Raw genomic sequence first — 26,834 nt, 5'->3', positions numbered from 1 at the left:
GCCGCTGCTGCGCAATTTCTGTTCTCATCCTGAAGCAAAGTTCTTAACCCGAGGTACTATTTCTGGGTTAGTGGAGTCTGTAACCTGAAGTGTCAGTAACCTGAAGTGTGTGTAACCCGAGGTACCACTGTATATATACTCTACCTGTATCTGGATCCTATGCTTGGCAAATATGGTAGTGTAGCCCTTTGCAGGCTGACTCAAAAGTGAGTTGAACTGCATTCAGTGGGTCTTGCTCCTCAGTCAGTGTTTGGAGCTTAAGAGCTTATGTGCTAATGTCACAAGGTCTACCCTTAGGCAAGGGAAAGATACTCCCACCATGATGGTTACTGGTGAACTAGGTACTTTTCCTACCATGCCTAAGTTGAGAAGTGGGATGTTTTTGTGGCAGGTGTGTCATTGGTAGGGAAGGGTGATGGACAGAATTGGAAGCATTTAGAATTAATGAGTTGCTTTAGCTATCTCTACGTCAGAAGGACTATCAGCTCTTCCTTAACTTTACAGGAACTTACCCTTTTATGGAATAAACGGCGTACTCTGCGGAAGAGAACATGCCTATTGCCTAATCAAATAGCCACTACAGCCTTCCCCTTTTGTTCTTGTTGAAATGTTGATATGGCTGCCATGTCACAGATATCTTACTTTATCTAATCTGTGATGTGATCTTATCTTTATCCTGCTAATATTTTCTGACACCAACTCCCATGTTGTGCTGCCTCACAGAAAACACTCAGCTATTTATTCAAATGGAATTACAGAAAGATTTGCCATGACAGCTACAAAAGAGAAGCAATATTAAGTGGGCACGAGTATGCAGGAACTATTTGCCTTCCAGACTCTTAGGGATGCAACTTCAATGGAGTCACCCCTGAGTAAATTTCTGTGCTCTCAGGCAGTTGCTTATTAAATACAAATGGAATATTGAAGGCTGCATTTGGGCTTCACAGTCTGCTTTTATAAAGCATTAAAATAATGTAAGAGATAACGTGTTTGTCTCCAAAATACACTTCACGGCTGCTTCACTGAGATTATGAAAACAGCAACTAAATATTAGATTAATCCCCAAGTATACACTATCCATCAAGGGCATATGGTAGGATAAATTAATATAATTCCTCTGGCTTTGCTTATTTCAATTTATTATTTATACTATCTGCATTCTGCTTTTGTCACCAACACAAACCACTCAAAGCCAGCTAACAAAAGCAAGAAATCTCACCATAAAAAAATAGCATTGAAGCAACATACAACATTTCAGGAAACATATACTAACAAGTACAACAGCAGAAAATAATATTAAAGACCACTGAAACATCATACAATATTGTAGTAAAAGCCATAAATATCCTATAATGTTAACATAAAAAACTAAACTAGCATAAAATAAATTAATCTTATTTCCTGAATCTTAAAAGTCAGTTTTTACTGTATGCAAATTGTTGTTGTTGTTTAGTCGTTTAGTCATGTCCGATTCTTTGTGACCCCATGGACCAGAGCACGCCAGGCACTCCTGTCTTCCACTGTCTCCCACAGTTTGGTCAAACTCATGTGAGTTTGACCAAACTGTATGCAAATAGCACCTCAAAATTCACTACTCTATTGATGGGCAAGGGAATAAGAGAACCATTTCACTGAATTTCTTCAGGAGAGAAGAAATTCTCTAACATTTTGTCTCAAATGGAGTTATACCATTTATGAATAGCAGTAGTACAGCTTCTTTCTTTCTTTCTTTCTTTCTTTCCCTTGTTAGCAGCAGCAGCACCAGCTGCTTTAGCAACAAGGCCATTTTTCATCCACTACAATGCCCCTTACCTAGCATTGTTCCAGGTCATCATGGAAGGGGAATGGTGCCCACCACCCAAAAATTGGTACAGAATATTCACTGGAAATTCTACAGTGGCCTTACTTTTCTAGGATGACCCAATTTTATTATTATTATTATTATTATTGATTAAATTTGTATACCACCCTCAATCTGTAGATCTCAGGGCAGTTCACAACAACAACAAAATAATCTCGGAAAAATAAAAATAAAATAACTCAGAAATTTTATCAGGAAAATGTACTCAGAGAAATTTTGGCTGCCCTCAACTTCTATGCCTGTAGTGCCATAACTACAAAAACAAAAAAGAACTTCTTTTCTAGTCAGGATGTATATTTGCCTCTCTGCACATTACTCTTATTTACATTGCAAACTCATGTGCCATTTTGTTGTTCATTCACTAAAGATCCTTTTGCAGACATGTGCTGTTTGCTTGTGTTCATCACTCTGAAAAATTGGGCTCCTTCACTGCTCACCACTGACTTCAGATCACTGATAACATGTTCAATAGCAACATCCTATATTGTTTTCCATATGCTATTGACCTAGGTGGAGCTTTCTTCAGGGTAGACAGGCATAAGACTGCACTCTAAAAAATGTTTTGGGGCTGTTCAGTATTAAGAAAAGAAGTCCTGTCCTTACAATCCAAAGAAGGCTGTAAAAATAAGACAAAAATCATAATTATAAGATTCAGTTACCCATGTTGTTTCAGCAGCCTCGAAAAATCTATTTTGTTTCTTTTCAGAATTCATGCAAATTTTAGTATAAATTGAGCCTTCAGCTATTTAACAGGAATTCCAAGAATTTTAACAGCTTTTAAAAAGTTATCACTGGAATGATTTGTGTTAGGATAGCAGAGAACATATGTTTATTTGATCCTTATTGCAGAAACCCAGGATGCTGCAGTAACACTGTGCATTCTTTAAAACAGTCTTTAAAACACAGCATCCAGTCTACAAATGATTTGAACTGAAGCAATTTGAACAGGAGAGGAAGATCATACATAAGCAGCACAGCATGGAACATCATTATGAGCTTCTCCCAGATGTTAAGGATTCCATGTGTCACAATCAACAAGAGTGCTTTAACGCCACAATGCCTATTTCTGAGCCTCTTGGGCAGGCATCTCCAAGCTCCGCCCCCAGATGTTTTGGGACTACAATTCCCATCATACCTGACCACTGGTCCTGTTAGTTGGGGATGATGGGAGTTGTAGCCCCAAAACATCTGGAGGGCTGAGTTTGGGGATGCCTGCTCTTGGGCTTGCGAATCAGAGGGTTGTAGATTCGAATCCGCGTGATGATGCTGAGCTCCCATTGCTCTGTCCCAGATTCTGTCAACCTAGCAGTTCAAAAGCACACCAGTGCAAGTAGATAAATAGGTACCGCTCTGGCAGGAAGGTAAAAAGTGTTTCCATGCACCCTGGCACTCATCACGATGTCCCATTGTGCCAGAAGTGGTTAGTCATGCTGGCCACATGACCCAGAAAGCTGTCTGTGGACAAACGCCAGCTCCCTTGGGCTGAAAAGTGAGATGAGCACCGCACCCCATAGTTGCCTTTGAGTGGACTTAACCATCCACGGTTCCTTTTACCTTTTTACCTTACCCTATTTTTGCAGAAGAAACAGCCTCAGACACACTGGATTTTAGTGTGTATGTGTTGTATGGACGGAGGAGACTACATTTCACATTTTCCTTGCTGTTGTTTACTTCAGACTCAGTGCTAATGGATTAGATTTTTAAATTATTATTTTATAAATAAAACATTTGACATACATTTAGATAAATATTGAAATGGGCTAAATAACAATGGCATTTTCCCTGCTCCAAAAGGAGAGAAACCCTGGATTTCTGATAACATGTACGTCCACCCATAAGCTTGATGCACTTTACGAGTCTGAGCTATCTCCAGTGAGCTGGACATATTCATGCACTATTCATATACATATTCATGTGCTAACCTCGTCTGGTGAGATCCAGACAATTCTTTGCATGAGCAGATGGTACTTGTACACAGGGGAATCCTCCGGTTTCTGTCAAAAAAGCCCCACCTCAACACTTCGCACAATATTCCAAAGCAGGGGTCAGCAAACTTTTTCAGCAGTGGGCCAGTCCACTGTCCCTCAGACCTTGTGGGGGGCCAGACTATATTTTGGGGTTGAGGGACGAATTCCTATGCCCCACAAATAACCCAGAGATCCATTTTAAATAAAAGCACACATTCTACTCATGTAAAAACACGCTGATTCCCGGACCGTCCACGGGCCGGATTTAGAAGGTGATTTGGCCGGACCTGGCCCCCAGGCCTCAGTTTGCCTACTCATGTTCCAGAGGGTCTCCTAAATCTCAAGAGGAGCTTCCCAGGAGGTCAAACAGGAAAGGTGAAATAGCTTCTGCATGACCTGTTTATTGGGCATTTGCCTTGATTTGTTTGAACAAAGTTTGTGGGGAGGTTATACGACATCAACTGTTGAACCTTCATTCTTTGTTTTCTTTTGTGGGGTTATACGACATCCCATCAAGCAGTTGTTACCCCACACTTTTCAGTGTGTTTCCCAGTCACTTTCCATACCATAAAAAGTCATCCCACTTTGTTCTGTTTTGGTAGCAGACGTATTGCTTTCGAACCAAGATCCATTTTAATTACGCAACCTGCATGTTTTGGTATGCACTGAGTCCCACCCACAAAAGAAATGACAATCTGGAAGTGTCCAGTATCCCAAATTCCACTGAATGGTTTCAGGAGGAGGAGAAATTCTCCAATAGATTGTCAGGGGTGGGACTCACCCCTGTAGCACCTGTAATAGCACACCTATTTTTTTGTAAGGTTTTTTGTTTCTTCGTTTTGCTGTCAGTGCAGTGACAGCTTTTGGTAGCCAGGCTACCATTTTGCATCCTCTGAACTGCCCCAGACCTAATACAATTCCTAGAAATTCAGGGAACAGAATGGCAGCTCCGAGAAGGGCGGGGGGAGTTGTTAATATTGTTGGGGATATTCTGCAATATGGCTGTTTTCTAACACTCATGAAAATTTGGAGGGGGGTGTATTTTGAGAAATTTTGGCTCAGCTTTGGTTGCAGTAATTGCCACCTAGGCCCCTGTATCTTCTGCATCACTTTGTTTAGCAGCATCATTTATGGAGCTCACATTTATTTTTTCATTGCACTTCTCTCTAGTCAATCAATTCTTCTAACAGTACATAAAGCCTAATCATTACCCCAAAGACTCCCTAGTCATTAGGCAGTGTGATGACATGCAGCTCAGTGCATCTCACTTAGTGCTCTTTAAATGCCAAGATTCATGATGAACTTGAAATAAATGTTCAGTGCTTATAGTTAGTAGGAGTCAATGAGCTCAAACTATTCTCAGATAAATTGAACAGCTAGTACCTGCACATGATGAGCTTGATGAGCACCGTGAATGCAACCATTACCATCTGGGGGGTTTGTGTGTGTGTGTGTGTGTGCTTTACAAGGAGCAGCTACACTGCAATAAACCCAAGACTCTGCTACATTTGTGTTCTGGAAGCGTGCCAAAGGCAGAAGATTCTCATATGTCACCTTTGAGGAAGGTACAGTGTGATACATCTTGCATGCTGAAGAATGCACAACCGAGCTGAGTTTAATCGCCTACATTTTTCCTCTATGCAAATCTTCCTGTGTGTGGAATAGATTGCATTCTCCATTAGTTATAGTGACTCTGCAGACTTACCCAACAGTATTTGCTATGACACCACAAGCTTCCCAGTGGGCTGGCATTTGGGTTTGGCAACCACTGAGGCCATTGCCTGGAGCCCCCAGAACTCTCTGCCCCTCCTCCTTGTTGTGAATGCATATTAATTTGCCCTCTGAGTGACAGAGTGAGCAAGCAACGTTGAGGAGAATGGAGCAGCTGCCACTATTCACCTGCTTCTCCTCTTGACCCGATGGGTGGGACCCATAAGAAAAGGGCAAGCAAACAGGCAGCTGTGTCATGTATGAGAGAAAGGAGAGTCAAATGCTCAGCTAGGAAGACATGGTTGGGGAGTCTTGCTCAAGAGCCTCCTGAAACTAGCAATAGGATTATAGTTGAAGGCCTTTCCTTCCTCCTGATATTGCGTAGCTGATTGGGAGCCACTGGTAGGTGTGCTCCTCCTTCAGCACTCCATTAATGGTCCTAAGGCACATGATGCAATGTCACACAGACTGGCTGGATGCAGAAGAGTGGTAGGCGGCACCAGCTGGGGGAAGCCCCAAGGGAAGAAGGCTCAGAGCCAGGGGATTGGTGGTGGGACAATGAGTGACAATGAGCCAGAGGGAGAAGAGGGAGCAGACTAGGGGGAGGAGGAGTTGGAAGCTGAAGAGGCAACAGGGTTTAGTGAGCAGGAAGATGCTGTGGCAGAGAGCAGTTCAGATTCCAAGGCTGAAGTAGAGGCTGGAGAGGAGGATGGCCAAGCGTCAGAGTTGAGATAGGCTGCTGAAGAATCGGGCATCTTGCCCTTCTGCTGTTAGCACCGCCCCTCTCCCCTGGCCTCCTAGAACACACAGAGAAATGAAAAGAGCAGAGCAGAGATGGGTTGTGTACAAATGCAGTTTGTGACTGCTGGGGAAAGACCCTGGAAAGCCTTAGAGAGTGGTAGGAAGGCAGGGACCTCCAGTCCTCGCAACTTCTTCATTGCGATCATCATCTGAGGCCCTTCTTTGTGTGCCCCTTCTGAGGGACAGTAATACGAGAATGGGCCTTTTCTGTGGTGGCTCCCCGTTTGTGGAATTCTCTCCCCAGTGAGGTTCACCTGGTGCCTTCTTTACATAGCTTTGGGCACCAGGAAGAAACATTCATTTTCTCCCAGGCCTCTCTCACTCTCTCTGTGTGTGTGTTGGAGTGTTTTTGTTTTTGTTTGTTACTATGGTATGTCTTTTTGTGTGTTTATCTTGTAAACTTCCCTGTGATCCACAGATGAGGGGCAGTATAGAAATTTAAATGAATGAATGAATGAATGAAGTTGGCCACAATTCAACATAGCACAGCCCACTTTTCACGAATAGTAATACTTTTCTTGCCCTCACATACTTTTATCTGTTTCAGGAAGGGCTCACTGTGTTCATTTTAATATTGTGTGTTTTAAGAGGGGCCCATTATATTTATGGTGCCCGGCCAACATCTTCATCCTGCATCCCTGACAAATTATTGCAATTTCAACATTTAATTTTGAGCTGCCCTCCCACTAGCAAAATTGTCGATGCTGTTTCTACCCCCAGGGAAAAGGGGGGTATGGGTTTTGGCGTGGTGGCAAGCACAAGGATTAGCTTTTCCTCTTCCCAGAGCAAAAGAAGCAGCTTGCAGATTGAGAGCCATTGCTTTTATTATTATTTTATTATGCATAATATGGAAAATATTAAATAGATCAATAGAAGAATGAAGCTGTTCTGAGTTGATCTCCATGGAGTAAGAACAGTGTGGGGGGCTGTGGGAAGAATTATAGGGAGAAACAAATTAAATTTACACATTTCAGATAATCAGGCATGTGGTTTACCCTCTGTGGGTTCTCTAATCTAGCTTTTCTTAATTACATTCTTTGTAAGATGCATTGTTTCACTTTTCCCCCCATGGATTTCTTTTTGTTGGGGGAGTATGTAGTGTAATTACTAAGCTCCTGGCATTATTTCTGTTTTTTATTATGAAATGTCAAGATTCTGAAAAGGAAAATTTCACGCACTATATAATGTCAATCATCTGTCTTTATGAGATGGAACAGCATTCACTTTGTTCAAAATGTTTGTTTAAATGGGAGGGGGAAGACAGGGACTCCGTTCGTGCAAGTCGTTGCTAAAATACTAGACTGGCCTGCTTTTTAATAGGATCTTAAAATTTTGATTAGGTCGAAGTTTGTTTTTCTTTCAGAAGGCATCCTTAAACGTGTTAACATTGCAATAAAGACATACATCTTTAAAAACTAACTAACTAACAAAGCAGACAGTCAGCTATGCCTAAATTTAGGCCTTGTGGATGTGGAGAAGTTGGAAAGCTGTTGAAGGAGACCCTGAATGTGAATTGGCAAAAGCAGTCCCAGGTTTCTGATTTGATTCCAGAATGTCTCGGTTTTCCTTAGAATGTCCCTATTTTCATTGGAGAAATGTTGGAGGGTATGCATTGCCCTCCATTCCTCCTCCTTTGCCCTGCTTCTCTCTCTCTCTTCACTAATGCAAATGAGGTGGCAACACTGTCGACTTCTCCTCCGCCTCTCTAGGCACATGGGCACTGAGAAAGTGACAAAGGCTTCAGAACCAGAACATTTGGGCGAGGTGGCCAGGGGTATTGCAGTGTTGCCACTGCAGTTTCCATAATGGCTAGAAGACCATTAGTTGATTCCCATCCACTTTGACAGAACAAGGGGGCTGCATCAACAGCTGAATCTCTTCCTGCCATTTAATAGCTGTGTTCAAGGCCCACTGTGATCTCATAGTGGCAGCTGCTACTGTTTATTGATCAAGCTAGGGCAGAAGACCAGGTTCCCATCATTTATACCAAGATGATTAATGAGCCTTCATACTAAATGCTTGTGTTCCATTGTACACCTCAAAGGCTCAGATCATACCCCGTCACACAGCTAGATCTAATTCTCTAGTTAAAATGTCCTTTGTTTTAGACCCGGAGTGGAGGAGGTGGGCACAGAAATCAATGTGACTCCAATCTAACCAATTCACAATCTTTTCAGGACAGAGCGATGCATGATGGGAAAAGCACTGTTCTTATCATATGGATGTGTATTAGGACCACTCCAAAAATGGAAACTGGGTTTCACCCCATTTGAGAAATGCTGGGGTTGAACCTTGAGCAAGTCTACCTTGCTGGGTGATGGCAAAGACAACCATCTACAACAGTGTTCCCCAAACTTGGGTCTCCAGCTGTTGTTGGACTTCAACTCCCATCATCCCTAGCTAGCAGGACCAGTGGTCAGGGATGGTGGGAGTTGTAGTCCAACCACAGCTGGAGACCCAAGTTTGGGAAACACTGATCTACAATATAAAGTGTGTGGCATTGATAAACCTAGTTTGTTTGTTTTTTATGGTACACCCAAGAAGCAATTTAGGGATTTTAAAAAAGAGGTGCCTTTGTGCTGGACTAAACCTCTGATTTTTCATAGGCTTTTCTCTCTTTATTCTGCAGTGACTCTAGCTACCTGTACAAAACATCAGAAAGGATTCCAGTTGGTTAATGTACATCCAAGGGAGATCTAGGGAATGGTTAGCATAAGACACCCTTTTGATAACATCAGAGGGGTTTTTCTTGTATAGGTTATAAATTCACTGCTATAATGGCACTAGGAAGTAATTCTTCAAAGCAAGTTGCCTTCAAAGATTTCACTTTGCTAGAGGGCACTGTCTGAGTGTTTGTCTACCTGGGGAGGTTGGCTTTCAGAGAACTCATTCCATTGGGATATAAGAATCAGATTTGCTACTAATTTACATTGGTTTTATCTCAGTGTGGTTCCACCGGCTACTTCTATTGGGATTTGGGAGGAATTATCAAAACTCCGGCTCGCTGACACTGCTTGTAAGATGCTTTCCTGGTCTATTAAAGTCCAGGATTTCAGAATTTTTGACTTGTACTTTCCCACTGCGTAATGACTGCTTGCTTCTTGTTGTCAGACAACATTTTCGTTTCTAAACTACAAAAATATATAGTGTTATGAGTTTGTGGGTGCCAGACCTGGAACCCCTGGACCCAGCATATTTTAAAATATAAGACAGGTTAGCTTCCTGATGAGGTAACTGCATGGGATGACAAGTCATTAAGAATACAAAGGAAAGGTGATGGGGCATTAAGAAAGGAAGGAGAGGGGACTCTGTGCCAGATGGCAAATGGGTGGTGCTCCTCCTTCTGAGATAGCTAGAAGGACAAAAGCCTTCTATTCACAATCTTTGAAAAAATGGGTGCGTGAGACAGAAGCAAGACAGCACAGCAGAGAGAGGGAGAGCCATGCCAGATCGCTGCTTGAATCCGGGGCTGTGGCTATGGCAGAAACAAGACCCTTTTGGTGTGTTGATGCTCAGAACCCCTCCATCGTAGGCTCAGGTTGTAGATATGTGTAAATAAACCATATATCACAAAGATATCAGAGTCACTGTTCCTCATTTCCAAAAGAAGCACAGACCCTGGGTAAGTGCCTGGAATTCTTGGAGTCTTGCACCACACAGAGATTGCAGTGGCATGCTACAATATATGTTAATTATTATTTGCCTTTTCTTTTCTGTGCAGGTCTTATTTCTGTTACCATTTTCATGACCCCGGTGGAAAGGTTTCCTAGATATACGTACCATATCCCTTTCATCTCTGTATCTGGCATTTGCAACCCAATCTCACTGAAAACCATATTTGGAATTTGCATGTACCTACCATCTTAGGAGGGACGCGGGTGGTGCTGTGGTCTAAACCACTGAGCCTTGGGCTTGCCGATCAGAAGGTTGGCGGTTCGAATCCCCGTGACGGGGTGAGCTCCCATTGCTGAGTCCCAGCTCCTGCCAACCTAGCAGTTCAAAAGCATGCCAGAAAAAAGTACAAGTAGCTAAATTGGTACCACTCTGGCAGGAAGGTAAACGGCATTTCCGTGCGCTCCTCTGGTTTTGATCTTCCATTGCGCCAGAAGCGGCTTAGTCATGCTGGCCACATGACCCGGAAAAACTATCTGCGAACAAATGCCGGCTCCCTCAGCCTGTAAAACGAGATGAGCGCCGCAACCTCAGAGTCGTCTGCGAGTGGACTTAACTGTCAGGGGTCCTTTACCTTTACCTTTTTACCATCTTAGGGCACAAACATGATACTAAGATCTCTTTGCTTTAAAGTAAGAGTAAGTTCCATAAGTTTGCTAGTTGCAGTATCAATGACTGCTTCCTATTGTCAATTGTGAACTGGCAATCAGCTTCACTGAGTGACTGAGGCTGCAATCACAATATTGAGAAAAAGGCCCATTAAGCTCAACTGGACAAAAGCTCCATTAAACTTCCAACTGGACAAATGCTTTGCCCCCAGAGATGGGAGGAGACCCCAGGGAACCATTTCACCATCATACCATCCTCAGGGAAGCATGCTGTGGTGCCACACACTCTATGATCCCAGCTTGCTGCCCAGCTCCAAGTCTACCCCAGGTTGCCCTGGGGTACACTCTCTCTTTGGGCTTCTTCTCACATCCCCAGTACTTATTTCCCACAGTCAGGGGCTCCAGCATGCCTGCATGTTACACAGCGAGCACATCTTTACCAGTGCATCTGCTCATAAAAAAGTAAGCGAGTTTCAGCCAGCCTACAATTAATTAAGGTAAGCATAGCATTTGGCAATCTTTGATCTAAATGTGCCATCATGTGTAAAAAATATATTATTAGGGGGAGGGGAGAAAAGCAAATCAATTTACGCCTATGTCTCAGGCAAGAATAATCTTTAATCTCTTTCCTCCCAAATAATCAGCAGCAGCTGTCTGTACAATGCCTAAATTAGTCTTTTGTTTAATATTGTCTCTGCTTAAAATGGAGATTTCTAGCAGTTGCCTGGAGAATGTGCCCTGGCCTCCATGTTTCTGCTAATATAATTAGTCTGATTCTTACCCTTGCCCACAGCTGAGAAGCAGTTCCTCAGGTACGTGCATTTTCTCAAGTGAGCCTGATCACATCTTTGTCCACTGAACTCACAGCCTCCCTTAATCTTCCATGTAGCAGCAGTTTGCTACGTACCAACACATAATTGGTTATAGCCTTTTCCTGTAGCCGAAGGACCTTTGGAATACCCTTCTGATGTTTCCATTTACCACATTAATTTATTTGATGTACAATTCGGTCACGGTAGCTCCCGGATAGTTTGAATTGCATCCTCTATAAGGCGGGGGATAGCTGCCGTAAATATTAAATGGTGAAACTTCATGACATAGGTTAAGGAGTTCTTTCTTTATTCACACAGATGCGCACATCCAACAGCCGCAATGTGTCTTTCCTGAGCAAATTTTGAAAGCAGAAAGTTGTGACTATTGGAAGGTTGTTGTTGTTGTGCTCAGGGATCTGCTGACTGTCTTCCTGTAGGCATTTGGTTCTCCATTGTAAGAACAGGTTGCTGGACTAGGTGGGACTTTGGTCTGATCCAGTAGGGATCTTCTGGTGTTCTTATTGGGGGCTAAAGAGGTCAGAGTGCTTCCTGCAAACTCCTCCATCCCAACTCGATTCATGTGGAGGTCATGACTGTTCCAATAAAACACCTAAAAAAACCCAAAAACTTAAGAACAAACTAGACATGATGTTAAATGTCTTTGGGCTGGGTGGGTGAGGGTACCAGTCATTATCAGCATCAGAGCCGGTGGGGATCTTCTTCCAATTTTTGGTGTGGTTGCTCCAGATGAAAACCCATCATCTGAAGCTGCTCTTTGCATTGGGTGGGGGGAATCCCTAATTGGCTCCAACGGTAGGAGGGTCCTAAGCTTCCCTTCCCACCTGTTGCAATCCCAACATTTATCGGTTCCAAACCCAAAAGCCTGCCTATTCCGAAATTAGATGTGAAGTGGTCTATCTGGCATCCACTTTTCACTCTTTCGGATGTCGGGATAAGACATTTTTATTTACCCAGGCATTTCAACTTGTGTAATCCATCCCTCAGTCTCTTTTTGCAGTTTTTCATCTAGTATCTTTTATTGAGGTTGCTGATGTTGGCATTTTATTATGTCCATATGTGCCCACTCAACCTCTTGGAACTGCAGAACTGGCACTCTTACAAGTGGGTGCATAATAACCATTCCACATTTGCAAGACATAAATCTTTTAGCGTGACAGCCCCTGCCCTGTGGAACTCACCAGTGGCGTAGCGTGGGGGGTGCAGGGGGGGCTGGCCGCACCGGGCGCAACATCTGGGGGATAGGGTTAGGGGGCGCAAATCCACGGGTTAGGGGGTGCAAATTACTTGCCTTGCCCCGGGTGCTGACAACCCACGCTACGCCACTGGAACTCACTTCCCATTGATATGAGTCAGGTGACTTCACTATATTGTTTTCAGTGCCTGCTAAAAACACGCTTGTTCCTGCAAGCCTACCCAGACATAGGATTGCAGCAGGTAAGAGGGTTTGTTGTTTTTTAATTACTGTTTTTGGTTTCTTTTTTTTTAAATGTCATTTGTTTTTATTGTTTTTTTATTGGTATTTTAAATGAATATTTTAGGGTATTTTGCAAATCACTCAGAGGTCTTTCATTTTGGTAAGCAGTATTTACATTTTGTTAAGTAAACAAATAAGATTGTGTTATATTTCAATCGGTTTGTTGTAAAGGACAGCGTAGAAATGTTTTAAAGAAGTTTAAGATGGCAGCTAGCTTCGCTCTCAAAATAGTGGGGGTTTTTTTGGGGGGGTTGTATTACTGCCGTATAATCAATACAGCAGGTCTGAGGGGTCTGTGCCCCTAATTGAGAGTGGAAAATTGTATATTCGGTACTAGAAAGAACCGAGAGCTTCTCTAATTGGTAACCTTCCCTTGTAACTGCCAGTTCTGTCAGTCTCTTACTTTTCCTCTCATATAAAGAGCACTCCATGTACAAGCTACTTCCATGCGAGATTTTTTTAAAAAAAATATTTCCCAAGGAAATAACTAATTCCTCGCATCATGAAGCTTGGGACCCTCTGCTCACCTGTCCAGATGAAAGTACGCTTGCTGTCATTGTGGGACGGGAGCTGATCTTGGGCCTCAAGGATAATTATGCACCTAAAATTAACAGCCTACTTTCTTTCTCTCTCTCTCTCTCTCTCTGCTCAGCTTCTAAATGCTAAATTTAATGAGCCATTAACAATTGGGTAATTAATTAATTAATTTAATTAGCAATTGCGTGAATGGTTTTCTAAATGTAAATAGCAGGCATGGGGGTCCCTGTTGAGGGAGGTTGGGGGGCTTTAAATCTTCACCCCACCACATCCCACCCCATGCTGGATCGTGACCCATGTGCATATTTTTTTAATGCGCTGAGAGGAAAGCTCCCATTTGAGGCCAATCTAAGCTATCCTTCCAGTATAAATAACATGCACAGGAGAGAGGGGGGTTCGGATATGGGGTACGGGGAGGGGGTGCAAACTGCTAATGGCATGTCCCTTTGCTCACCAAGCTCCTGATCCGTCTTTTGTGCCTACTTGTTTGCTCTTTCAAAGCAATTGACACAATTGCTTATAGTACGAGTGATGTCAGTTTGGCCCTAAATGTTAATCTGCAGCTGTCTCGAAAGATCAAATTGTGGTGCAGCTTAACTGAGGTATCAAACAGCCATGCTTTTTCCAGAATTATAGTGTGGTTGGTCAAGTGTCTAAAATGGGCAGTTCAGCCTCATGCCTAGCTCAGCATTTGTTGCTGGGTCTCCAGACTGTGACTCGGGATGGGGGGTGGGGACGTTGGAGAAAAACCTTTGCCCTCCCCTTGTGTTCATTACCAAGGTCTATTGCTGCATCTTCCCCCTCCTGCCTGAAAGTGGGCTTGTTAGCCATGTCCTCCCAATCACCATCCCACCACCGTCTTTGCCTTAGGGAGAATGTCTGAAAAATGGACTCTGCTGTACACATGGAGGTTCTGTGTATGGTTTAGAAACCCGAACTCCTTGGAGGAAGGTTGAGATAAATAGTTGCAGGGCTTCACAGTTACATGGCAAATGGACTCAGGTGTAGGTAGCCGGGGGCACTGCATATAAACAGAAAGAGTTGCAGGGCATTTAGAACCTTTCCTACAGCTTTTGAAAATCAGTTTCCTTTTCCTACTGTAGAGAGGAATGTCTAACCAGATCTTGATTGAAATTTTGATGCAGCTGCAGAGGTCAGCCAAAATTGCTTCTGAGACCAGATCTGGCTCTTGGGCTGCCAGTTGGCTATCCCCATATTAAAGCATCTCCAGGAAAGCGCTTATTTAAAGGCTGGTGTTAAATTGCACCCCCTTTGATTTTAAGAGCGATGCTATATTATGATTTCTGATGATGCAGGCTTAGATTTTGACACGCACTTAAGATAACCTTCCATTATTATTATTTTTTTCATTTCATATAGGGGAAAGCTGGCAGAAATACCGTAAAATAAAAGAGCTTGTCATTAGTTGACATACTGTGTCTATAATTACTTACTTTGTTCCAGAAGCCATCACCATGATAAATTTGCAGTTTTCCCCATCTGCCAGGACTAGTAATGTGGAATACATCTAACAACTGAATTTGCATATAGAAAGTATCATTGACCTTTGAATTTAAAAGGACAGAGATTTACAAGGACACCCATTCAATACAAGCTGCTTAGTTTAGGTGAAGTAGGGCTGCACTGAGGAGACATAAAGGCCCTGCTTCCCCACAGGGAAATGGAATGTGGGGGCTTCCTGTCAGGAGACACAGCTTTATGAGGAAGCGGTTAATACCAGAGCCTTCTCAATCACTCACACAGAGACACACGCAATCATTCTCTCATTTTTTTAGAGCAGCCTTGCAGAGGCCACATGCCAGTGGTGGACACCGCCGGAGGGCTAATTTCTGCACATACTCCCACACACCACTTCATCCTGGCATTATCAGAGTTCAAGGAAACTTTCCAGCCATGCCACAGGCCTCAAGGAGAGTGTGAAGCAGGGCCATAAAAAAATGTGGCTGGGGATTGAGTCTGGCCTGAGGAGACACACAGCGGGCAGATAGAGAAGCCTAGAGGGCCCTATTGGGCTCCCAGACTCCTAATCTAATACATGGGAAGGTGGAACTTCTGGACATATTCAGGAGTCAAAAGTTATTTTAAGGACATTTGTGGAAGCCCATACCCTCCAACATTTCTCTGATTAAAATAGGAACATCCTATTCCATAATAATATTATTAATAATAATTTTATTATTTATACCCTTCCCATCTGACTGGGTTGTCCCAGCCACTCTGGATGGATTCCAACATATATAAAAACATAATAAAACATTAGAAAACTTCCCTATACAGGGCCGCCTTCAGATGTCTTCTAAAGGTTGTATAGTTACTTATCTCCTTGGCTCGGGGGGGGGGGTCAAATAACTTCATACCCTCCAACATTTCTCTGTTGAAAATAGGGATGTCCTAAGAGGAAACAGGACGTTCCAGGATCAAGTTGGTAACCAGGATGACTTCTATAATTCCAGGACTGCTCCTGGAAAATAGGGACACTTGGAGGGTCTGAAAACCCTTTGAGAGGATGAAGCCAATGCTGGTTCCTCTCAGAACCCCCACATGAATGGCCTAACTGCATGATACATGACACAAGGGAGTTGTGTGAATGCACCTCCATTCCACAGCTAGTGTGGTGTGGTGGTTAGAGCTTTGGCCAAGGGCATGAGAGACCTTGATTCCCACCCCCACTCAAGACATGAAGCACATTGTGTGACCTTAGGCCAGCCACCTACTCTCAGCTTAACAGTGTTATTGTGAAGATAAAACTGGGAGGGGACAAGACCACATTTGCCACCTTGAGCTCATTGCAGGAAATGTGGGATATACGGTAAATGTATTGATAGCTTAAATAAATTAATAAAAACGGTCAAGTTGTTTTCAAATAGCAGCCATGGGAAGGGGAAACTGAGATAAGGACCACTGCATGGAAGAGAGTTTAATCCTTTTCCAGGTACCATTTCCCCAATGAAAACTGTCCACAAATCTACTTTCTGCACTGAAAGGAAAAACATGTGATGCACTGGAACAACAGCCATTGGATTCTCTATCTGAACAAAATAACAGCTTGTCTATATTGCAACACAGGAGTCTGTTATTGGATTCTCTATGGCATGGGGGCTCCCAGGACCGTTATTTTCCTGCATAAAAGCAAACAAGCAAACAACGCCCCCACCAAGTATCATGTGTGTCTTATAGCACAGGACTAAAGCCTCCTAAATCATGTCTCTGTGATTTCCATTTTCCACTGAATGGATTATTTTTACTACTGTGCCCACTTGAATCTCAAAGGCATGCAAGATTCCATATTTCCATAGTCAGCCCATGTATACGTCTTGCTTATTGAATGTGCAAACACTAAGCAAGAAAAGGGAGATGCTTTGCTGAACTGCATATTCCCAAACTGGCTGGCTACATTTTAGCATGCTACAACGAAAGAGCACCTACAACAATATGTTGACTACAAATTCAAAGTATGTGCAGAGCAAATCCTCTGAATAAGACAAATGAAGCTGGTAGGGATAAGATAAATGAAGGTAGCAAGGGAATGCTATAACAAAACTGTCACAAACTTCATTGCTGTTACTTCTAAAGAAAAGACAAAATAGAACCACAAAAAGACAAATGGAGTGTGGAAAACAAATCAATAATAAAAAAGCAGAACAGCCCTGAAGTACAACACTCTATCCAATTCGTTGCTAAGGGAATGTTCACTGGGACTAGCAGTAGGAGGTCATCTTAGGCACCTATAACAAATGTTTTGGGGTTACTAAGTTCATTTAAGCATGCAGAAGTCCTGGGTTCATGAACAGAAATACTTTTAGAATATGTTGGGCTCCACAAGGATAAAAAAAGTTGGAATGTTTTGGAAGATTGTACTATAGCATTCCAGATGAACTGATGCTGCTAAATAAACTCCAGATCCTTCCAGAACATTGAATGGGTGATATTTCAACAAAGATCTAAGAAGTGCTTTTTTTCTAGAAAAAGAGGTGTCTGTACTCACCATGAAGTTGTTACAATAAGTGCCACACTTTTTAACAACAACAACAAAAAGATATGCCGATACTGCATACCCTTGGGTACCCCCTGGGGGAAAAAGCAATGGATCTAACCAATGCCCTCAGCAGTGCTGCACGGCAAATTCACGCGGGTACCAATGCATGCGCGTCTCTGCCCCTGTATGTCTAATAAGGTAGAATCTGTCACTCACATCCTTCTATTTTGCAAATTTTATAGTGAAGAACGAGATCAATTTATTTTGCCGCTTTTATCCAAATTTATACCCCTACAACATTATTTGGAATCCTCCCCCGAAATTTTACGAAAATACCTTCTGGAAGATTCCTCAAGCTCAATATCATATGAGGTGGCCAAATTCTGCACTTTGGTAATCAGGAAGCGTAAATCTCTTTTGTTGAATGGCACAATGCGAAGTTCCCTTGTGTAATTCTTTTTCTTTTTTTTCTGATCCCATTGTTGAATTCTCTTTGTCTGACCTTGTGGTGTTTAGTGTTACTGGCTTTTGCCCCAATAAAACTTGAACTTGAATGGATCTAACTCACATTGCTGGGCAAAAGACACATCAGCAGTTCAGAAAACCCGGAATGAGTGGCATACATCATAGGATTCCAATATCAATTAAATCAGTCAGCTGTCCATATAACTGTTTTGAAAGGGCGGGGCTTAACAACCTTACTTCTCCATAGTGAGGAGAAATCAGTGGGGATTAAGCCAACAAATAGATGGTCCCTGAGATCACTCAGATCACTGAGTTCACAAGGGCAACATGGGTAACCAAGGTTCTGGCCTGCTTAGTCAAACCCACATCTAGGAAGTCATACACCATAAGGTAGTGTCCTCTGGTTCATATTAATCCAGCTAAGACGATGCTGAAACTGACTACTAGCTTCCCCCTCCCCCCTCTAGGCTTTCACTCTGGATCCGTCCCATGCAGACAAAGGTTGCATCAAGGGGTTGAGCTCCTCCTCTGGGCCTGTCTCTGGCCCATTGCTCAGCAACATGCAGGACTCTCCCCGATCAGGGTGTCAGAAGGGGAGATGAGCCAGCAAGATTGGGACTGTCCTGCTGCTGTGTAGCAGAGGCAACCTCTGACTCCTCCCTCTCTGAGTCTGTGCTCACACTGTGACTCTCAGCCTCTAACCCTGATGCAGAAGACGCTCCTTCTCCTGACCCCTCTTGATTGTTCAAGCTCCCTGCTTCTAGCACTTCCCAGCTTGTCCTTTCTGCAGACTGCTCTTCAGTGTCCCACCACCAGGACCCAGGATCTTAGTCATCTTCTTCTGTGTCTTCCTGCGCTCTTGTGCGGGCTGCTCCCACCACTCTGGCAGTCCCTGACACTGGAATATTCCTTGGAACCTCTTGGTGTACTGATATATTTGCTGGCAATACCCAGCACTCATGTGATATTACTCTCTTTACACGGGTACTGCCTCCTGGGGACTGCACCTTATACAAAACTAAGCACCTCACATTTCTGGAATGCTCTGTCATATGAGTGTCTATGCTCTTCGTTTCCAAAGAAACATATGCAAGGTTCAAAAGCTAAATATTAAACTAAATTTCTATATGAAAAGCTAATAATAATAACATCAAATGCAAAACAGATTATATAATAGCACTTGCATGGCATATAAAAGCATGTTTTATAATGGGCCTTTTCAGCTGTGGTGGTTGCTTTGTTATTTTTAGGCACCGTGGAAGACATTTTTATTCTCCCATGCTTTCCATTTCTTTATTAGGTTTCTTATCCGCCCTTTCCCATAAGGGTTCCATGGGGGTTTCAGCAATAAAATGTACAATTATAAAAACAAATAAAACAGTTACAATCCCCCAAATAAATACAAGCATATGCATAGTAACAGAGAGAGTGTTTCAACCCACTGCCTAGTTGTAACCTATGCAGCCCATAATCTTCTAGAGTGACTATATAAAAAATGACAAATTCCTAATGCTAAATATGAAGGCCCTTTTTACTCCCTGTACTTGTTTTAAGGCTACTTTGATGATTTTCTGTGAATCCGTGAGAACGCAGGCTTGGAATCTTCAAAAGAGAGAAACTACTGACGGGTTTTAGCCAGTACTAAAGGACACGGCAATCTGTTGGTCACAGGAATAAAAACAGCATTGAGTATGAAGAGAAAAATAGTGAAAAGAAGATAAATGATGAAAGGCAGGAGAAGACAGACAGGTGTGATAAGGTGATGCCCATTACAAAACTGTCACAGGTTCCGTGCTGTTACTTCTACGCAGAACACAAGGGTCATTTAAGACACTCCGAATCTCAGAGTCATGGGTTTGAACCCCACATCGGGCAAAAGATTCCTGTGTTTGGATTTGATATCCCGCTTTATCACTACTCGAAGGAGTCTCAAAGCGGCTAACAATCTCCTTTCCCTTCCTCCCCCACAACAAACACTCTGTGAGGTGAGTGGGGCTGAGAGACTTCAGAGAAGTGTGACTAGCCCAAGGTCACCCAACAGCTGCATGTGAAGGAGTGGGGAATCGAACCCGGTTCACCAGATTATGAGTCTACCGCTCTTAACCACTACACCACACTGGCTCTCTGGCGTTGTAGGGAGTTGAGCTACGTAGCCCTTGTGGTCCCTTCCAACTGGAAGATTCTATGATTCTAGTTATCTAGCGCAGCCAACTGCTTACTGGGGACATAAAGGAGGAGAATTAAACCTACTTGGACAACCAACTTCTTTTTTGAATTCTCACTTTTTGAAAGGGGAAGGAAGAAAGCTCATAAATATGGCAGCTGCCAGCATTCCACCTGACTCTCCCAAAGTTTTGTCACACTGCAGTGTGGCAAGGAGACAGAAATGAAGGTCAGTATTTTGCAGTTAAAGCAAAGGAGTGGTTCTTGCTGCCTTGAAGGAGGTGCTAGTATGTCTGTCTGCAGCACATCATTGTCATCACTTTGAACTAAAAGCAATAGCATGTTCCAAACTCTTGGCTTATCTATGAAAAAATAACCAGCTGGTTCGTTTCAGCCTTTGATCCTTCCAATTAGTGTATTACTTTTCAAACTTCACCAATCATTCTACTGAATAAATGCTGAATACAAGGAATATATTAGCTCCCTCAGAGAGCAGGCTATGTGAAGTCCAGGCTTGTTAGGGCCTGTGCTTTATTTCTGGAAAAATAGGTGCCGGTAATCACCATGAAGTTGTTACAGTAAGTGCGCACTTTTTAACAACAACAAAAGAGGTGCCGGTACTGGGTGTCCTTGAATGCCCCCTGGAAAAAAACACTGGTTATGCCTCTTCTGAGGGCATTAGAAAGGGACAATTGCTGTTTCTTGCCTTAATATAGAAGCCAGTTTTAGGATCTGGGCTTCCTGGAGATTAGTTCTGTCTGGCATCCCACAAGATGCAGCTGGACACACTGGTAGGACCAGGGCACTCTGGCTGGAGTACCCAGTTTTGCCCTATCAGTCTTGGTTTCACGCTGAACTCATACAGTATGTATGCCATATCTGCAAATGGTAACCAGACTCAGCTAATCAGGCTTTATTGTGCAACTTATGCTTTAATATGCTCTCTGTGTGGGCTAGTCCTGTGTATTATGCATTATGCATTAAGCAGGATAGTTATTTGTGTTGTATGCTGATTCTTGCTGCACATGAATAAAACTTGTAGTCCTCGCCCAAGTGTTTATTGCCTCTGAATCACAAAGAGCAACTGCTTGACAACTTCGTCTGAAATGCATGTAGCTTTTATGTAGAGCAGGCATAGGCAAACTCGGCCCTCCAGATGTTTTGGGACTACAACACCCATCTTCCCTGACCACTAGTTCTGTTAGCTAGGGATTATGGGCGTTGTAGTCCCAAAACTCAGCTGGAGGGCTGAGTTTGCCTGTGCCTGATGCAGAGCCTGATGATGAGGCCAAATTAATAGGCATCTGGGGGAATTGTAACAGGCCTGAGAAAAAGATCCCCCTTCTCCTCCCTCTGCACACTGTTCTGGGGGTTCTCCCAACCCTCCAGAATGCATTTGGAGGAGGTGTGGGTGGCCACATACTATATAGAGGGAGGAGAGAAGGGAAACCCCACTGCACCCACAGGAGTCCTTCCCCTGGCTTCCGCTAGTAAAACAGGGCACTTGTATCCAGCCCAAAGAGTCTTATTTTCTCCATGGAAGAGGAAATTCCTTATGCTTACAATAATGTCGCACCAAAAATTTTCCATGCAGGAAAATATAGAATATAGAATTTTATTTTTTTAAGATTATATATTGTTATGTACTGAAGTTCTCACCCTGGGCCAGCAGGGGGATACTGTAGATAGTTATGCAAATGAAGGATCGAAAAGTGACGTTCAGTGATTGGATAGTTTTGTATGCAAATGAAGGATCGAAAAGTGACGTTCAGTGATTGGATAGTTTGAGAATGTTGCAACAGTTACAATTGTTCTGTAGCTCTATATAAGCAGGCTGACTGAGCTCCTCAGCCAGTTCTGTTCCAGCTTACAAAATAAAGAGCTGCTTTGGAGAAATCGCTGTGTCGTCTGCTATGTCAACCCACAACTTAACATATATATATATATATATATATATGGATGAATTATGAAAGCAAGAAAAAGCCTGCGTGATGACAGAATTCCCCAGGAGATAGGATGTCAACTTCCATATTTAAGTTCTGTTTTGACTACTGTCCTTTTGTTAGCTTCTGGTTTTCCAGCTTGCACACATAATTCTTCAGAATCATTTGCAGGAGTTCCTCTTAACACACAGCCGAAGCATTAGTTGAGAACTTCACCACAGGTACAGTTTTAACATAGAATATAACCCTTAAATCTCATCCCACAATGCCATTCAAGCAATCTTCAGCGATTCAAGGTAAAATGGCACTTAAAAGACAAGTTTAAGCGTCCCACAGATGAGTAATATCCATGGCTGTGCTGAATTTTGGAGCTTGGTGGGATCTTTAAAAATTGCTTGTTTGCTCCTTTGAGAAATGGATTGTAAGCTTTCGGTAAAGCATTTTTTCCAAATGTTCTTGCAATTCTCCCAGAAATTATGTATACTTTATCATTTGAATGCACTCTGGTTGGATCTTCACTGGTACTACATTTGGGGCAAATGGAAACATTTATTCAAAAGAGGATTGTTTGTACAAGTGTGGCAAACCCATGCCTAGCGAAATCACTGCACATGTCAAGGGGGCAGGAAAGGGACATTCCCAGTTCCAGACTTTCAAGTGGAAGGCTACATTTAGAGCTTGACTATTGGACCTTTTCATCTGCAAAAACCTGTCCTGCTCCACTGGGTCTGGGCTGCTTTTGCATCCTAGCTGGCAGTGGCTGGCATGCATGGCTGAGTCTGGAGTGCGCATGATGTGCCTGTTTCCTGTGCATTGCTGTCTTTGGAGAGCAGTTGTGTGGTATGCGGGCTCAAGTCTTGTCCGTTGTTCAAGGCCCCACTAAACTGGCATATTTTCTCAGATAAACAACAACAAAATCCTAGATGTGCTGTCATCTGCTTATTGGAAAACTGGCGCATGGGATTCCTTTGTGTTTCATGTTGGGATTGTTCTTCAGGGGCTACAATCTATAACATAATAATTGCATCACGGGTATTGATTATATAATCTGTGTTGTTCAACCATTCCTTACATAATGATTTATATCAATAATGATCTAAATCATAATGAAAACAACCCAAACAAAATTGTCTCTCAAAGAGTTCTACACAGACCAGCTGTGGAAAATTGTGTCGTATTTGAAAAACATATCCAGCCTTAGCTTGGAATGTATAAGGCAATGAATTCTGCAATCAATACTGGACAATATTTGTGATTCACCCCCTGGTATTTCCTGCTTCTGTTTCCCTTCCACACCTGCCCTGCCCCATGTGATGATGCTTCTCCATTGGGGCCACCAGTTATTCTGTATGACTATGATTAGCGAAGATGGTGGTGGTGGTGGTGATGATGATGACGACGACAACAACAACAACTTATTTGTACCCTGCCCATCTGACTGGGTTTCCCCAGTCACTCTGGGCGGGTTCCAACAAAGATTAAAAGTACATTAAAATGTCACACATTAAAAACTTCCTTAAACAGGGCTTCTAAATGTCAGGCAGTTGTTTATCTCTTTGACATCTGATGGGAGGGCGTTTCACAGGGTGGGTGCCACTACCGAGAAGGCCTGGTTCCCTGTAACTTGGCTTCTTGCAGCGAGGGAACTGGCAGAAGGCCCTTGGCGCTCGACCTCAGTGTCTGGGCAGAACAATGGGGGTGGAGACGCTCCTTCATGTATACTGGGCCGAAGCCGTTTAGGGCTTTAAAGGTCAGCACCAACACTTTGACTTGTGCTCAGAAACGTACTGGGAGCCAATGCAGGTCTTTCAGGTGTTATATGGTCTCAGCGGCTGCTCCCAATCACCAGTCTAGCTGCCACATTCTGAATTAGTTATAGTTTCCAGGTCACCTTCAAAGGTAGCCCCATGTAGAGCGCATTGCAGTAGTCCAAGTGGGAGATAACTACAGCATGCACCACTCTGACAAGACAGTCCACGGGCAGATAGGGTCTGAGCCTGCATACCAGATGGAGCTGGTAGACAGCTGCCCTGGATATAGAATTGAACTGCGCCTCCATGGACAGCTGTGAGTCCAAAATGGCTCCAAGATGAACTCAGTCTTTGTGGGGATGGGGGGCAAACTTTCTGTGGGGCAAAATTAGATTTTTTAAAATTAAAAAAACCCCATCAATATTTTGATTCAGTTGTGTGTGTTTTTATAGTGCCATCTAAGTACATGATATTTTTAATGAAGTAACATAATAGAGGGAGGAGAGAGAGAGAGAGAGAGAGAGTCCTAACCTAAGTAACATACAATCCAAATGTAACCACAGGGGTTCAGGACACAACAGAGGGAGAGGAGGGGGTGGCGCCAAAAACAAATAGAGAAGAATGCAAGATATACCTAAGTAAATACAGTATATAGTTTATATGTGGTTTGTCTACATAGAGGCTCAGACCAGTGTCTCATCCTCCATTTCAGTACAGAGAGAAAGGCACAAGCTCATATTTTCATTCCAAATCAGATCAAAGAGTTTCCTTCAGCAACATGAATACAGCATCTTATGCTCAAACACTCATATGGAAAACAGCATATGGGGGAACGGGATTGGAAGTATCACACAAGCTCCCTCCCTCCCCCCCCCTTTCTGTGTAGCAAATGTGGTTGATCTTCCTTAAATCTGCCCAGTGTTGGCTTTCTCCCAAATTCAAAACCCAACACCTGTGCAGGAGCTAAGGAGCTGTTTAAGAGCCCATGCAGATCCATCTGTGGAGCGCATCGCTTGACTATTTTCTTTCCTTTGGGTGTGATGGAAGATAGCTTCATTAAAGGGAGCCCAGAACATAATTAAAGCAACAATATGTTTGCCCAGCTGACTGCCCACCCTCTACTTTCATCATCTCTCATGCCGGTGAGGCAAAACATTGAATTCCTTTCTCTTGTTTCATTTCTACCCCCTTGTAGCTAGCTAAGATCAATACATGGCCAGTATCTTTTCTCTTCTAAGCTGATGCAGACTTTCCCCTCCTTTGCTGGTCAACATTCTGAGCTGCACAATAATTTTTTAGAGGAATTCAGCTGATGGAATAGGCATAGTGGGCCTCTCCTATCTGTAAAGCCTTTGACAAATGCAGAAAGGTCCTGAATATTTGTTGGTCAATTACCTCCTGCCCCCAGAACAGGACTAGAAAGGACATACCTTCATAGTCTCTCCCGAGTTAGATGGAATCAAGAGTTAGAGGTGGGTGTCATTAGCATACTGACGTCACCTGGATGGTATCATATGGATGTTGAATATCATAGGAAACAGAAGGGACCCCTGTGAAATCCCACGCCCCAAAAGCAATGGGCGGGGGTGAGCAACAGTTTCCTAGTGCTACTTTCTGGTAGTGACCCTGAAGTTAAGAGTGAAATTGCTGTAATAGAGTGCCCCCAGGTGGAGGATATGACCTTCAGTGTGCGTATGCTGTACAATGTAAACAGCCCCACGGTTGTCATAGTAAGGTAAAGGGTAAAGGGACCCCTGACCATTAGGTCCAGTCGTGGCCGACTCTGAGGTTGCGGTGCTCATCTCGCTTTATTGGCCAAGGGAGCCGGCGTACAGCTTCTGGGTCATGTGGCCAGCATGACTAAGCTCCTTCTGAAAACCAGAGCAGCACACGGAAATGCCGTTTACCTTCCCGCTGGAGCGGTACCTATTTATCTACTTTCACTTTGATGTGCTTTCGAACTGCTAGGTTGGCAGGAGCAGGGACCGAGAAACGGGAGCTCACCCTGTGGCGGGGATTTGAACCGCCAACCCTCTGATCAGCAAGTCCTAGGCTCTGTGGTTTAACCCACAGTGCCATCAGTGAGTCAGTGCAGTCACGGCAAAATTGGCACTGACATTTTCTGACTCCACACCAGGAACTGCTTTCATTGGCTCAGTCAGCAAGGCTGTTGGGCAGCAGGGTGGGTAGTATACTAAAAAGGCCCTTGTCCTGTTTCTGCATCCCAAAACCAAGTACAAACCCATCTCACATCCAACTCCTATTAGTATTGGGTTCCTGGTGAGAATGAGGGAACTTCTATGGATTGTTGCCGTGGCTGACATGCCTCCGTCACATCCGGTTCCTCTGATATGGACCCACACTGCATCGAATATCCAGAGGAGCAAAGCTAGGTAAGGTCAGGGCCCCCCAAATCACCCACTCATGTCTTGGCAATGCATATCAAGTCAGTCATTTCATCCATATTCAGTTCTTGAATGAAGCTTGCTTTATAATGGCATTGAGTAACAGTACCTCCAGATGGGAGCTCAGGTCAGCACAGCCACTCCAGCCTCTATATTGGAGTGGCTGAGGAGGGGAAAGAGACATCCAGTGTTTGACACCGTCTCCCATGATGCCATTACCTGCCCTCCATCCCACACCTTCTCCTCCCTGAGATCCTGACAATAGCAGTCTCCTAAACCTCTACCACCTGCCTCTTCTCACCAGGCACATGATTTTTGAAATCCCCTACAGGCAACCTCTCAAAATCTTCCCACCAAAAGGGGATATACTTCTGAGTAGCCAAATGTAGAAACGTGCTACCAAAGCACTTATTTGTTGGGAATGGGGGCACCAAGAACCTAATTATTCAAACATCCAAAGACAATGAACTACTTCTGGGTGAATCACACCTGGGTGAATCACACCTGTTAAGCTTCTGGAATAGTTTTTTTTAGTATCAAGGAGAGAGAAATCAGAAGTTCTGAGATATGCAGATCCATAGAATGACTTTGCAAGGAATCTAGTGGTTGTTACACTCTATTGCAGAAGGAAACATATATATATGCCT

The sequence above is a fragment of the Podarcis tiliguerta genome (genome assembly GCF_965153285.1).
Source record: "Podarcis tiliguerta genome assembly, chromosome: 2".
NCBI classification, from domain to species: Eukaryota; Metazoa; Chordata; class Lepidosauria; order Squamata; family Lacertidae; genus Podarcis; species Podarcis tiliguerta.
Note: the sequence above shows the minus strand (reverse complement) of the source record.